Source organism: Canis aureus, chromosome 9, assembly GCF_053574225.1.
Source record: "Canis aureus isolate CA01 chromosome 9, VMU_Caureus_v.1.0, whole genome shotgun sequence".
NCBI lineage: Eukaryota > Metazoa > Chordata > Mammalia > Carnivora > Canidae > Canis > Canis aureus.
Genome location: NC_135619.1, coordinates 10435449 through 10451403, shown reverse-complemented (window position 1 = coordinate 10451403; position 15955 = coordinate 10435449). Strand labels below are relative to the sequence as shown.

At 31.6% G+C, this 15955-nt stretch overlaps 1 protein-coding gene across 9 annotated transcripts in view; it reads right to left on the bottom strand.

Annotated features, from left to right (window-relative positions):
* Nucleotides 1-218: 218 nt before the first annotated feature.
* Nucleotides 219-15955, bottom strand: part of LOC144320383 (uncharacterized) — a 232843-nt gene continuing 217106 nt past the window's right edge. For 2 of the 9 annotated variants that reach the window (XM_077908863.1, XM_077908859.1), the window contains one exon: nucleotides 230-434. The gene's annotated coding sequence lies outside the window, so the exon portion shown is untranslated. Of the gene's footprint in view, nucleotides 435-11189; nucleotides 11619-15955 lie in introns of those variants that run through there. The other 7 variants (XM_077908857.1, XM_077908860.1, XM_077908866.1 and 4 more) reach the window with 6 other exon arrangements.

Sequence of the window (15955 nt, the reverse complement as noted above, 5' to 3'; positions counted from 1 at the left end):
ATAATCTACACATTAGACGAAAATAAATCCTATTGAATCAATGTTAAAAGGAAAAGAATGAATCTGTGACTTCATAAATATTTTTAAAGTAGTGCAAATATGTCTTGTCATTCAAATTCTCATTATTTTAATATTCACTAAAATGACTCACAAATATTTTGTTCACTCACTATCTGAATATAAAACTGGCTATAAAGAATCAGCTTGCTTGTGCTAGTGAAAAGTGCTTAAATGTGTATTTTTGTTAAGAGAATATAGTCAAGACACTTTTATTTCAGCTCTTTACCCCAAAGAACCATGTTCTCCTGAGCAAACTTTAGACATTTATTCTTTTACTTGCCTTTCTCCCCGTCAACATGGCGCCAAACAGTAGCAGAAACCCCCAGTTTCTTTCTCCTGCCAGCACTGCTTACTCAGGCCTTTCTTCATAACCACTTAAAAAGAAAAAAAAATCTGATATTTAACTTATTTTATTTTACTAAGTGCTTTTTCCATTCATCATGCATCTTTAACATTTTTTCTTATTATTTGCATTACAGTATAAGTTTATTGTAGTATGAAAGTAACCTAATTCGTATATGCACATATTTATCTTCTCAAATCTGTTTTAGTTTGCTAGGTAATTAGTGTTTTAAATACCTCAGCTGATACTTACTGATTTTCTAATGATATATAATTCATTGATATTATCCATTCCTTTCTCTCTGCTGAGTACCTGACAATTACATTCATACTGATATTACTCTTAATTAATTCTTCTCTTCTTATTTTGTGTGGTTTTTAAATAATATCCTTAAACAAAGATTTATCTAACTCAATTTTTCAATAATAAGTCTCTATTTTGTAAAATAAGACTCTTATGTCTTTTGTCTTTTCCTTACATCTTTTCCAGTTCTCAAGTTTTTATATTCTCTAATCAAGTCCCTATATTCTTGAAAACTTCTCTTCCACAGATTAGTTTTCTCTGGTTTCATATGAATCCTTTTTTTTTTTTTTTCTTACTCTTGATGATATCAATCATAGTGGAACTTTTCTTCATTGCTTATCAGAGATGGAACCACTGCCTCCTTAAAGATATCTTTGCTTTTTCTTAGCATGTGTCTAATTTTGTTGGAGTGAATTTTTACATAATTTAGTAAAAGTCTGTAGATGGCAAACTTACCAAATCCTTCATAGCTAAATCTATCTACATATTATATTCACAAATGATTAATAAAACCCTAGGTTGAAAATAGTGTCTTTTTCATGATTTTGATGGAATTATCACCTTGCACACTGTACAGCTAATAAACTTGAAGGAGTAGGGACCTTCTTTATTGATTTTGTTTCTCATTAAAAGCTTTTAGATTTCCTTATTTTGGTATTCCAAAGTTTCATAATAAGGAATCCAAGTATGATTACTTTTATTCATTTTTCTGGGCCTTTGGTGGAATCTTTCAATTTAGATATTTATGTCTTCAGCTCGGAAAATTCTTTTCAACATTTTTGATTGATGGTGATCCAAGTTTATTTTCTCTTTTCAGGAACTTTTATTCATCAACTATTGACCTCTTTCTTAGACTGGGTCATGTTTAAAGTTTTTTGCCACCTTATCTTTGAATTTTTGAATAATTTTTCTAGAGTATTTCTTCCATGTCTTTCCAGACCTATTTGAAAAAATATTTTAGTAATTTTATTTGTAAAATAGATTTTTACTTGTGTTTTATCTTTTTTATAGATTCTTGAATTTTTACTCTGAACATGATATCTTCATTAATTTATTTGTATGTAGTATTAGAGCATTTATAAATACTTGATTTTTCAGTTAATTTTAATTTTTATTATTAAAGATGTTAGATGTGAGCAAGGCTTTCATGTGTTTATTAAAATAAAGCCAATTAAAAATTGATAATCAAAATCATCATTTCACAAAATGATAGAACATACTGGTTTGCCCTAAACCATCTCTAGGTAGTATGCCCCCACTATGTCTTAGTCAATTTGTGCCTTCTGATACTAAAGGTGAAAATATAATGGAAAGTAATGACAGTAAACTCCACCACTTGCAAAGTCAGAAATTTTGAGGAAGGAATGTCAAAAATATATTGTTTGAGGTCAGAGAAAATGGATGAAGATAAAATGTTTGTAGAAGAATAAAAGAAAGTAGACAAGTTAGCTGAGAAATTATTTTTTTCAATAAGGCAGTATGGGGCTATACTAGAAGTATATGCTATGTTGCTCTCTTTTTTCTCCACATAGACTCTCCATTATTCTCAGTTTCAGATATTATGACCACCAGAGGAATGTACATCAATTTCATACTGATTATTCATAACTTAGAAATGATTTACTCTGCTACCCCTCTCAATATAGATAAGAAGACCACTAATCTGAAAGAAGAGCAAAAGACATCATCACCATTTCAATGTCTACTGGATCATATTTGGGTAATGTATTTGTTTTATAAAAACAAGCAAATTATCTGATAATCCAATAAATAAGTTTGCTCATCAAAACATTAGGAAATTATTTTCAAAGTATTTTTTTATTAACTGGGGAAAGTAACATGGTTTCTGTAAGATTTTGAACAACATTATTTAGGAATTCAAGTTACATCTTATGGTCACCAAGAAGCTAATATGAAACATTTAGCCTCAAAAGTCAAGACAGGGCAGCCCAAGTGGCTCAGCAGTTTAGCGCCGCCTTCAGCCTAGGGTGTGATCCTGGAGACCTGGGATCGAGTCCCACATCCGGCTCCCTGCATGGAGCCTGCTTCTCCTTCTGCCTGTGTCTCTGCCTCTCTCTCTCTGTGTTTTTCATGAATAAATAAATAAAATCTTTTAAAAAAAAGTCAAGACAGATTAAAATTTCAGAAATAAAGATGAAGTAGGAAGAAATTATTGCCTTACTGGAATTAAATTTGTAGGCAGGCAATTTCATTGCTAAAATATCTTATAGGTGTAAAGTAAGAAAGTGAAATTCTAAAGTAGTAAAAGAAATGTTACCATTACTGCATTTTTTTCTTTTAGTTAACCATATAGTTTTCCAACTGTATTCTTCAAAATTCTATGGTTGTTTATATGGCCTGGGTATACCATATAGATGAGAATAAGGCACTGCTCCTTAATGGTGGGTACATAAGACCTACTTTCCTGCCCTCATCTGTGTTTTGATCTTGCTGGCTTTGTTTCTTTTCTTCTGGTTTTATATAATAGTTTAGGAAACATCCATTTAATCATTGACAAAAGAAAAAGAAGAAAGTATTAAAAAGGAGCAAAAAGAAAAGATATAAAGAGAAGCAGAAGATAGAAGAGACCTCTGTACTTAAAATAGTGGTTGAAAACCCATAGGTTAGTACATGAATAATTCTTTAATATTATTAATGCTTTTCCTAAGAATGTATTATTAATCATTACATGTAGTCAAATAATGCAAAGATTAGTATAGAATTTCAATATCCTACTTTTTCCCTGATTTCTCCCTAATTCCCACTCTCCTGAGGCAATCATAGAGGCATGAATTCTTGACACATTTCCAGATATTACCTAGCCTAAATATCTTTCCATCTTTTCCCACACTTCTACAAACACAAATATATAGACTTAAAAAGAATCCTAGAAGAGGAAAAATAAGTTAGTAATAATTTTATTAAGAGTTTTGTTTCTTGGCCTCATATGTCAATCTACAAGCTCTTTCCAAAGTTACAGTTAGCAGAAGGTAAATTTTATTTGATAAAGTCCAGAAATGGAGGTAGTTGGCCCAAGATGGTAACCTTTTTTCCAACTTTGGGTCCTTAGTGCCTAATTGAGATGTATGCTTGGAGATTATAGTAAAACAAACAAACAAACAAAAAAACCCTTATTTTACAATTTGGTGTTTAGAATTCCTTGTTGAGAAGATATATTTCTTATATTTACTGTTTTATTATCTCAATTATTGAAGAATTATAAGAAACTAAGGTAGGTTGTATTCATTTAAATATTGAAAACATTTCCTCAGGATACTCTTATTTTGGATATATCTATTTATTTTGGATATATATATATATATATGTGCATATATATTTGTGTGCATATATATATACATATATATTTATTTATATTTATATTTTGGATATATATATTTCTTCTTGGAGTAATGTAGATATCAGATATTCTAGAAAGCACAAAACATGTATCTAACCTATGTTCTTGAGACCTGTCATTAGATATTGTTGGCTATTAAATATGCGTAACATGGTATATCCATTTGATGTTCACATATGCTATCTTTTTTTAAAGTTCCATATGCTCATGACTAGTACTCTGTTGTCATATTCAAAGGAAAAAATTCTAATACACTTGTAAACCAATTTTCTGACCAATTGTTTTCAATGGTATTATGAAAAGGGACACAAAAGAAAGAGGAGGAGGATTCTCTACACACAGGAAGAAGGAAGGCTTAGCCTCTGGTTGCTCAATAGCAATTAGGTTGGAGAGGTGGCTTTTTTTTTTTTTTCTTTTAAGATTTTATTTGTTTATTCATGAGAAACACAGAGAGAGAGAGAAGCAGAGACACAGGCAGAGGGAGAAGCAGGCTCCATGCAGGGAACCCGATGTAGGACTGGATCCAGGGACTCCAGGATCACGATGTGAGCCAAAGGCAGACACTTAACTGCTGAGCCACCCAGGCATCCCAAGGTTGGAGAGTTTGGATCATGGTGGCACATACATACATCCCCTCTCATTTCCTTCATTTCAGTCTCTCTCTCTCAGACACACATAGAGAAACACAAACAATCCGACTTATCCGATGCCACAAGTTCTTCCATTTCAGAGTAATCATTATATACCTTCTAAAACTTACTTTCCTTCACTTTCTTCCATTCTATGTGCAAGATACTACTATGCTTGAATCCTACTTCATTATTATGTGCTGTCATGCAGAATTGATTCCAGATGGAAAATTTCTTAACTTTAAGGATGCATGTTCTCTGTTAAAGAGTGTCCCCCTTTAGACATTTGTCAGGAGGCTTTCTAAAATGATTTTATTGAATCACATGATACCGATGTATATCTAAAGAATATATAATGGCTTAAATTATGTGCATCTCAGGATAAATTTAGATAGACTAATAATTATTGTGAGAATCCACTCAAACAATTTTCTTAAAAAATTTGTTACAAACAAATGCAACTTTTGACTTTTAGGCTGAATGTCTACTTTTATTTTCCATTTTCAATTTCTTGGCTTGACAATGTATACTAATGATGTTTCTCTGTTTCACCAGGTCTCAGAGGTAAATGCTGATAATGGTTCACAGCCTTTAATGTTGATTCTTGATAGGTGGTGCATATATTGAATTAGACCTTGTCCCGCAGCTCATCTTTGCTCTAAAGTTTAATATTGTAATTTAATAAAAATGGCTTTGCAGCTGTGAAAGCTATCCTGGTAAAAAGATATATGTATTTCAAAGCTGGTTCAGGTTCAAAGTTAAAACAAGAATTTTTTTTTTTCCTATTGCCATGTCCCTCTTTCCCTACCAAGGGAAATAACCTCTTCAAAGGAAAAGACAGTAAATCTCTAAATCTCCATATTTACTCAAGTCCTGAGACTCTGCAGGGCAAAAGCTGCCAAGTCTATAGATTTACAATGTTTTATGATAATGATTTCCTCCAAGGGCTCACCCGAGATGAAAAGATAAATTAATTTATCCACGTCCAACCACTAGTGAAAGTTTAGTCTCCATTCCAAAAGCTGCCTTCAGAGCAGCTCCTGCACTATATAATTCATCAGCAGTGATTAAAATTTAAGAGTCTCTGGATATGACCATCTTGCACTGGGCCTATCAAGTAGAAAGTATTGTAAAAAAAAGATGAGTTTAGTGCTGAAGAGGGCATTATGATTTTTTTCCTGACCTTGTGATACTGTTCCTACTACTAATGATAATAGCAACCCATTACTTGCCACCAACTCTGTGCCACGCACTTTTATACATTATTCTCATTTTGTTCCTCCTAATATTGCTATGAAGGAGATTCTAAGAACTCCTGAGGATCAGAAGATCAGAGAGGTTACAGATCTTTCCTGAAATCACATTTTGTAACCAACAGAGCCAAATCTGAGCCCAAATTAGTCTGATTCCATCCCTTAAGCAACTTGGCTTCCAATCTGCATTATATTAGAGATTACAGCTATTGAATTTGGTTTTGTTTGTTTTTTTTTTTCTATGTAAAGATACTTCTTTTTTTTTTTTTAAGATTTTATTTATTTATTCATGAGAGACACAGAGAGAGGGGCAGGGACATAGGCAGAGGGAGGAGAAACAGGCTCCATGCAAGGAGCGGGATGTGGGACTCAATCTGGTATTCCAGGATCACGACCTGAGCTGAAGGTGGACACTCAACCGCTGAGCCACCCAGGCATCCCAACGTATTCCTTTAAAATGTTATGTATTGATTTTTCCTTTTTTTCCCCTTAAATGAGTAAATTGGTGAGTTCCTTTCATAGCCTATTCAACATGCTTTATTTTTCTCTTATCTTCTATTTATATGTTTCTTGTTTTGATATCATAAGAAAATCAGATGATTCACAGACTTGGAACATGCAGTGATTAGCAGACCAATCAATCTTTTTAATAGTATATCACAACACCTTCCACCCCCAGTTTTGCATTTTGCCATTCTACTGCACACACCTGCCTTCTCTTTTACTAATAGCTTTCTAGTCCGCCTAAACACTGTCTTCTATTGCCTTGATGATCACTGGAAAAATGTACCACAGATGACACAAATTTAGAAATACTTTAAAATTCAGGGATTCCTGTTTTGAATTAAATGCCTGGAAAATGTCTTCTACACATTCAGTACAATGCTTAAGAGGCACATTAAACCAAAAGCATGGTTACAGAAATAATGGTTATAAATTGTCATTACTGCAAATTAAATAGGCCTGAAGCAATTTATGGAAGGCTCTGACAAAATCCACACACATCTACATTTGTAGAAGAACCATGGACTCTTTATGGGGAAAGAAGGAAAGACATAATACCTTGCAACATATTATTCATTGAGTGCCACATCAGAAATCTAGATGATCTGTAAATAGAAGTCAGGATTAAATCTTCTATTCTGTGACCAAGGAAAATCATGATGACCAAAAATGGGTCAACTTTCCAAACCTGTGTTCTGGCTGATTACTAAGCCCTATTTAAAACTTTAAAATATAAAATAAGATGAGAGTAAAATTACAAGTAGTTTCATGTCTCTAGATGCAAAGATTAAACAACCTTTGAAACAAAAATATTTTTCTTTAAGAAAATTCACCAGTAGAACTTCAGTTACCCAAATTTAAAAAAAAAAATTTTTTTGGAAAGCTACAAAATCAACTTTAACTCTAAATGCTGATGTTAAATATTATATTTTATAAATGAAAATTGCTGTGTGTGAAAGAGATTAAATTGCGTCTTAAAGCTCATTATTGTTTTGGTCAAGAGATTTTTGTTACTACTTCACTAGTTTTCTAGGACAACAAGCACAGCCAAAGGGAGTCAGAGCAAGAACTACAAGAAGATCATGGGAGAGATAAAGACTACCTCACAATTATGAGAACACACAGGACTACCCACTGGAAGATATGGACAAATAATTATTGTTGCTATCTATCAATCATATAGGTGATGGCTTAGAGTCTACAGGAAATTGAATTTAAATGAAAATTATATGTAAATGCAACAATTGAAAAACAAAAGACAAAATCTACTCTATATGCAAGAGACTAGAATCTAAATTAGAAAGAGAATATAAGAGGACTGATATCTTTGTATTTCCCATCCTGGTAGGAGAGAACAGAAGAAATTTATAAAGAAACCATTTTTATTGTAGTTGACAGTGGTATTGTTTGCTCCCAAGGGTAAATAATGTGTCTAAAAACTACTTCTGGGTTTTCTAGATCACTTTAGCTATATACTAGGAAACCCAGGGCCTCAGGGAAAAAATTGAAAGAGAAATGCTGACTACACAGACTATGATGTCAATATCAGCAAAGATAATAAATATCATAGTGAAACAATAGTGTTAAATCTTGTTCCAACAATCAAAATATACTGATATTAAAAACAAACAAAACTGAGAGAAGCAAGGTAGAGAATGGGGGCCAGAGGGTGGGAGGGTATCTCTATAAACAGTTCAGCCTTATTTTTAATGATCTTCCATGTTGTGGCTTTCATGATTGCTATTGTTCCAGTGTATCAACGAATAGACCCAATATAGTCAGTCATCACTAGCTGTATGACTTCCCAGGGCTGTCCTTTATTTTTATATTTCAAGAAAGAGCTAATACAGAAATTAATAAAAATCTAAAGGATATATTATTAGTCAGTTTACTGCATTAAGTTGCTAGCCATTCTTTGGATATGTTTGGGTTTTGTCCTACTCTTGCACTTTATAAGTTATTAATAATCTATTATGGCTTTGATATCCTAGTGCTTATATTTTTAAGTAAATCATGATAAAATATTTCATTGGGGTATATAGAGTTATCACACATATATGACAGAATTTTCCTTTTTGTATTTTTGTTTTTTAAAAAACTCCTATTAATGAGGAGAAACATTTTCTTGGTCCAGATTTCAAAACAGAATAACATTTGCATTTAGCTGCCATATTCCTCAGTCTACTTTTTATTGAATCAGATCCTCAGCTTTGACTTTTGCTTTGACTCTTGACTAGAACAGCTATTTTGCAGGATGATCTTCAATTTGGGTTTTCTTTATCAATGATTCAATTTAGGTTATGAATTTTTAGTGAGAATGTCATAGAAGTGATACTGTGTCTATGTCAATGCATCATATTGAAAAGCTAATATGATGTTAAGTTTACCTTTTACCAGAAATGCTAACTGATGATTTTGATTTTACACTGCCACACATTTGTAGTAAGGAAGCATAAAATAAAAAGCTAGTTTCACTTAAGAATATCCTTGATGAAGCAGTAAAAATTTGGAGTAAAAGAAGTAAAACTGACCATGTGAATATGTCTTTTTAATATTCTGTGTTATAAAATGAGAAGACTGCATAAAGCATATCTACTATATACTTAAATATGATGGTGGTGAAGAAAAGTGCTTGTATGCCTTTTTTTCATACAAAACCATTTTCACGTGAAATGACAATTGACAGACAAACTACTGGTATTCATACACGGGTATTTGGTAGACATTTTCTAACAAATAAGCTAAGAAAGGCTGACACTTCAAAAAAACCCAACTGATGATATTTGTTACCAATAATAATATTCAACCATTGAAATGAAAATTGTAATTTTGGAAAACTTGTATCTGCCACCTTGAGCTTCAGAGCATGCCAATACTTAAAGGTTTTTTGATGTGACTATTAGTGATATTAACAGATATGAATTTTTTATTGTTTATGATGAAATGATCATCATTTTGATACCTGTATATGTCAGCAAATCTGTATTTTCACTATTTTCTAAATGACCAAAGTGTGATAATGACAACATCGTATATAGATAAAAGATCCATTTATCCAAAATGCCAGATAGGTCAAAGGAGTTTCATACAGCAGCTTATGAAAACTTCATTGGTATGTTTTTAGATTTCACAATGCAGATGACTACCACTGTTAAATTTTGCTGTAGTACCAAAGAATATCCACCATTATCTGAAACAGCAGTTAAAATACTATTCTGTTTTACAACTACTTGTCTGTGTTAGTGAGCCTGGATGACTTTTTTTCTTTTTCTTTCTTTCTTTCTTTTTTTCTTTCTTTCTTTTATTTTTTGTTTTGTACTCTTAAAACAACCTATCACATTAGTTTAAATGCAGATGGAGATTAGAAAATCTGTCTGAGGTGCATCCAATCCAAGGAGGGCTAGAGGGGCTTACTTTCCAAATCTGAGACCTAAAGGAAGGATAGGCTTATAGTGAATGCTTTCAGAAAAGGAAGAAGGGAGTGATAAAACACAGGAACTGATTTACCAATTCTATTCATTAATTGTAATCTCCTTCTACCAATCCCTTTCTTCTTTCATTCTTATCAACTTTGAAGGCTGTGTCATACTTAGGATTTTCTCATTATGCAGAGAAAGCATTTTCAAAAGAGTTTAATCTAAACCTCCTATCCTCTCCATAGTTTAAGTAAAACTTACTTTGGAATTCTCTGTAACAGGCCACGAAAAATGAAGAGTAATACAAATTGCACAATTCTTATTCCAAAATTATGATTGCTTAATACGTAATTATAATTATTTACTTTCCCTTTAGCTATATGTTTTAATATACATACACAACAATGAGGTTTTACAAAAATTTTGCATATATAATATACAAAAAAATTTAATATGCTTGGTGTATCTGCTTGTTTTTTTTGACATTAGAAAATCAGCCTATATTTGGTGCCTCCAAACTCTGAAATGTGCAATTACTTAGAAACACAAACATGTAGCAGTATAATAAGCATAGTCCTTGCTCTCTTCAAAGAGTTTTTGCCATCTCATGTGGCAGAAATAACTTCATTCAATAGAAAAAGGAGCTGAAAGTACTCGTCATTTTAAACCATTATCCTCTAGCTGGATGTAGCAACCTTTGGAAATGAAAACTCTTATTATAATTTTAAAATTAAAATTAAAACCCAAGAAATAAAAAATAAAATCAAACATTTAAAATATGTAATGGTATATTTTGTCAAGATGTTTTTGTGGATGTTTGCTTCCGTTAAAGAAACCAACAAAACATGAGAGAGGGAGAATTAGATTAGACAACTGGTAATAATATAAGAGCACCCTTTTTAACAAATCCAACTGTTGTTTATCTTGGAGTCTAAAACAGTATAATGGAATGTTTTTGTCCATAAAATTCACTTGAGATCCAGAGTTATAAATGTCAACAATCTGCATAAAAGCTCAACTTTAAAGATTTAGTACTGTGTACAAATGAAGACAAAAATAAGCACAAACATAAAAGTTGCATTTTAATATAGGTATCCATTATCTAATGTTTATATAATGGAAGCCAAATGACTTCATTATTATCTGTGCTATTACACTGAATACCAAATGAACTCATCATACAGGCATACTTGCTTTAAAAACTATTACAGCCCCATCAATGACAAGGGAAACATATATATGCAAACTTCTTTAGATGACTAATTTGATTTTTGTGTTAACTGCTAATGTATTATTAATCAACAGTTCATTATACTTTTAGATAACCTTAGTTTATTTGTGCTTTATTTGTACACAACTCATTTCTGTAATCTCTTGCTCTATAAAATTTTATTCCTATTTAAACAGTATTATCCTTAGGTAATGAATACATATATGCAAAAATCAGATGGAAGAATATGGAACCTGCTAAATTATTTGGTTATATCCAAATCTTAATAAGTGCAATCAATTTGGCACAAAGTTGTTTTTCCCATTAACTCGTTATTTTCAAAGTAAAATTATTCAGCTCCGGCTTAGACTATATACACATTCATATCAAAATAACATATTCTCTTTATCCTTTCAATTTTTATTTTTCTGAATTGGTTTCATGGATGGAAATTTAATTTACTTGCTACATAAATTGTTGTTTTGATTTGCTAGGCCATACCAACGTGAAATACTTAAAAGTAGATTTGAGTGAGATGATATCTGAAAAAAAAAAAATCAATAGTGAGTCAAGCACTGTGAAGTTGTTTTTTTTTTTTTTTTTTAAACATAGAATGAAAACACATTTTTATAAATAGGTAAAAGATGTTGAATCTTATGAAGAAGAGCATATTTTTACGGAAAAAAAACTAGAATTCTAAAACCTGGTGTTATGAAAAGACCAACTATTAATAAAAGAAATTGAAAATGATCCTTCAATGAGGCAATCAGAGATACTCACTAGAATTCCATGCATTTGCGTACATGAACCATTTGTTTAAAATCTCCAATTTGGAATTTGCCTGGGTTTTCTTATGATGAATTTTAAACCCTAAGCCTTTCTAACAACATGATAAATTACTGAAATAGTAATGTATGATTGTTTCACATCATCAACTTAGAGCAATGTTTCCCAAACCTTTATGTGTCATTACACAGATAAGACCTAGAAATATTTGTTCAACATACTGTAGTGACAAAGAGGGATCCTCACAGACAATGGAAACAAAGCCGGGGACTTGCCAATGGCCAAGGAATGTGGAATTCATTTTCTGCAATAGTTAAAAAATTCTGCCACAGAAATATATTTTACACTGCATAAAATCACTCTTACACTGCATCAAGAGACAAAAAGAGTTATCAGTTAAATGTATTTCCATAGGAAAAGTAGAGTCAAATAAATACCTCTTAATAAAACATTTCAGTACATATTATTATTTATTTAATGCTTTGATAAAAGTAGGCTCTTTATCTGTACTAAATCATTTAATGCGGGATACCTGAGTGGCTCAGTGGTTGAGCATCCGCCTTCAGCCCAAGGCATGATCCCGGGGTCCTGGGATCCAGTCCCACATCAGGCTCCCTGTGTGGAGCCTGCTTCTCCCTCTGCCTATGTCTCTTCTGCCTCTCTCTCTCTCTCTTAAAATCCTTTAAAAAATAAATCATTTAATTCTTATTACAACTTTCTGAAATTGAAGCTTTTATCCACATTTTATAGGTAGGGAAACTATGGTCTAGAGAATAATTTGTTCAAGAGCATCTAATTAGAAAGGAGCATAGCCATGATTTAGATCCAGATAGCCCAATTTCAGAACTTAAATTCTTTACCCTGGTCTTTTCTTGGTTATTTTAAAATTTGCCAATAAAAAGTAAAAATTGATATAAATTATTTTATAATATTTTGGATTGTAGAACATGTGTTGGGAAGAAATTTGCTGACCTAAAAATCTACAGAATGTACACATATATGTAAATTTTAATTATCCACTTGATATAGGAGAACAAGCACATCTTTAACCAAAATGGAAGAAATACTGATGCATACTTTATCTTAATACAGGAAAAAAAATTAAGACTTACTAAAATTGGTTCCTTATATTCCTACAATAAATAACAATTATTTATTATAAGTTTATAACAATATAAACAGTATAGTATTTTTTTTTTTAATATTTTTGTTAAATTTGACATCATATTCTGCTGGAGCTATATCTTGTTACAAGGTAGCCAGCCACTTACTATTCTAAACATTTTGCTACATAAAGGCTACTTTTATGAGGATAGTACTGGTAAGACTGAATGTAACAGATGTTTCTAAAGTTCAATTAAAATAATCCTAACATTTAGTATTATTTTCAGTAAAAAGTTACTGCAATTATTAAATATCTTGCAACACAAAGGACTGGAATAAGCAGAATATTTGGCAGTGAACCTTGTCTGATAACAGCTTCTCTGCTCCTAAATATAGTTTTAGCAGGGATATACACATTTCAATTTGAAGCAAACTGATTTCCCTGTGATTAAGCCCTAGTCATTGTAAACTTCTGTCTAATAATCAGTAATCAAGAAAAGGTATTTTTTCTCCTGTGGAAAGTCTTTTATGTATTTTGTTAATGGAATTTGACTTCATGTATGGATTATTCACTCAAAATAATAAATGTCTGGTTGAACTTAGAATAAACAAATCTAAAAGATATAAATCTACATTCTAGCAAGTTTTATGTTATCCACCACAAAATCACTGGCAACAATGATGTCTACATATTATTTTGAAAGTCTTGGGTGCCACCAGATGGTGCTCTTACAGAGCCAAACAGACAAAGCATTCACTACAAAATTCAAAACAAAACAAAACAAAACAAAAATCAGTAGCGATTTTTTGGACTAGTCATTATTGTTCTCTCCCATATTCGGAGAATCTCATCATGTCCAATAATCTATAACTGAAATCATACTTCAAGGTCTGGAAGCTTTGGATGCTAATAAATATTTATTTATTTATTTATTTATTTATTTATTTATTTATTTGAGAGAGAGGCAGAGACACAGGCAGAGGGAGAAGCAGGCTCCATGCAGGAAGCCCGACAAGGGACTCGATCCCAGGTCTCCAGGATCACGCCCCCGGCTGCAGGCGGCGCTAAACCACTGCGCTACCAGGGCTGCCCTGCTAATAAATTTTTAAAACTATATTGAAAATATATTTAAAATCAAAATAGTAAAAATTTAATGAATATAAAATTGCTTTTAAATTAGGACTCTTAATACATACATCAGATAGCCTGATCAATAATAAGAGCTCAAAATGTGTCATTATCACTAAATATTGCTATTATTGTTAAAAATTTTAACTAATATGTGTATACCAATTTATCAAAATCTTAAATTTACCAGACGGCCACTAGAAACTTTATCACACATGAACATATGTGCGTATATATAAATGTATATTTATTGTTAGAATATCATCACATTTAAAATATATAGACTTGAAACGCATTCATGGCAACTAAAATATCAAAATATTAAGTTGCTGTGTTTACCTAAAATGTCATTTGATAACAACAGGATACTTGAAGTATATCTATTTGCAATAGTGATATAAACTTGAGAAAAAATAAGTTACTAGAAAAAGTAAATCTTTAATTCTTTACTAACCTGAAATATAGGGAAACACAAAAATCCTAACATTTGTTAGGCATCCTTCTCTTGAGATCCAGTATGAGTGTAACCACATTTTTTTTAAAAACCAACCTTACTATTTGTATTTTCCCCCAAGAATTTTCAAAATTTGTGTCTGCACTGTCTTTGCTTTCACTAGTTTCACAGATTCTTCCCTGTGAAATTTAGAATTTGTGCAATACCTTACATACATAAAATATTAAGGATGGAGGCCACTTAGTAACAACTGGCTGTGTTTGATCCTGTTTCATTTATATAATTGTGAGATCTTGGGTAAGTTATTAAGTCTCTTTAAGCTTAGGTTTCTCCGTATTCGATGGGAAAATTAAGTATTACTTGTGTTATAGTTTTTATTTTTATTTTTTCTTGAGGATTAAATAAACAGGTATACACACTTATGTGTATATATGTCTCTTAAACGGTGTTTAGCATCTAATATGTGTTTTTCACTGTTAGCTACCACTGTCATCATTATGGTTGTATTAATGGACCCATTGAAAAACAATAAAATAAAAACAGTATAATGAGTTTTTATTACTAAATTATTTTACTTTAAATAATTCTATTATTAAGTGATTATGTTATTTAGACACAGAGATATAAATATACTATCATCAGATAAGTAAATATAATAAATCTTGAATAGTACTTTTATTTCATTTTTAATACTTTTATGCAAAATGGTTAGAAGTTCTTATAAAACAAGTAATATCTAAGAATACAGAATAAAAAGTGAATATATATCCCTTCTGTATCCTTTAAATTTACTGTCATTTCCAGAGATAATCACAGTTACCATTTTCAGTGTTATCTTTCTTAGAAAATGAAAATATTGTCAGCCTTTCTCATTCGTGAAAACCCAAAGTTTGAGGATGTCTAACAGATTCTGCCTTTAAATGTAGGCAGGGCTACTTTTTGTCTTTTCTAAACCAACAATACAACTTTAAATATAGGTAGTGAAGAGAAGCTCACATTCTCCCTTAGCACATTCTGCTATCTACTTGGGAATTCTCTTACATTCAGTCTAAATAGGAGCTAATGTCTTTTTTTATTCCTGATTTTAGATAATAGACCTCAAAATACTATACCCTAATTTTGCATATGTATATATACACACAATTATGCTATATATAATTACATAAACATATATAATGAATACTATACACATTATATATGTATAAATATATATTATATATAGTCCTCCCAAAATAGACAAAATTCAAATCTTTGAAATAAACTGTTAAGAATATTAAAATTTGGGCAGCCCTGGTGGCGCAGCGGTTTAGCGCCGCCTGCAGCCTGGGGTGTGTGTGATCCTGGAGATCCAGGATCAAGTCCCACATCGGGTTCCTTGCACGGAGCCTGCTTCTCCTTCTGCCTGT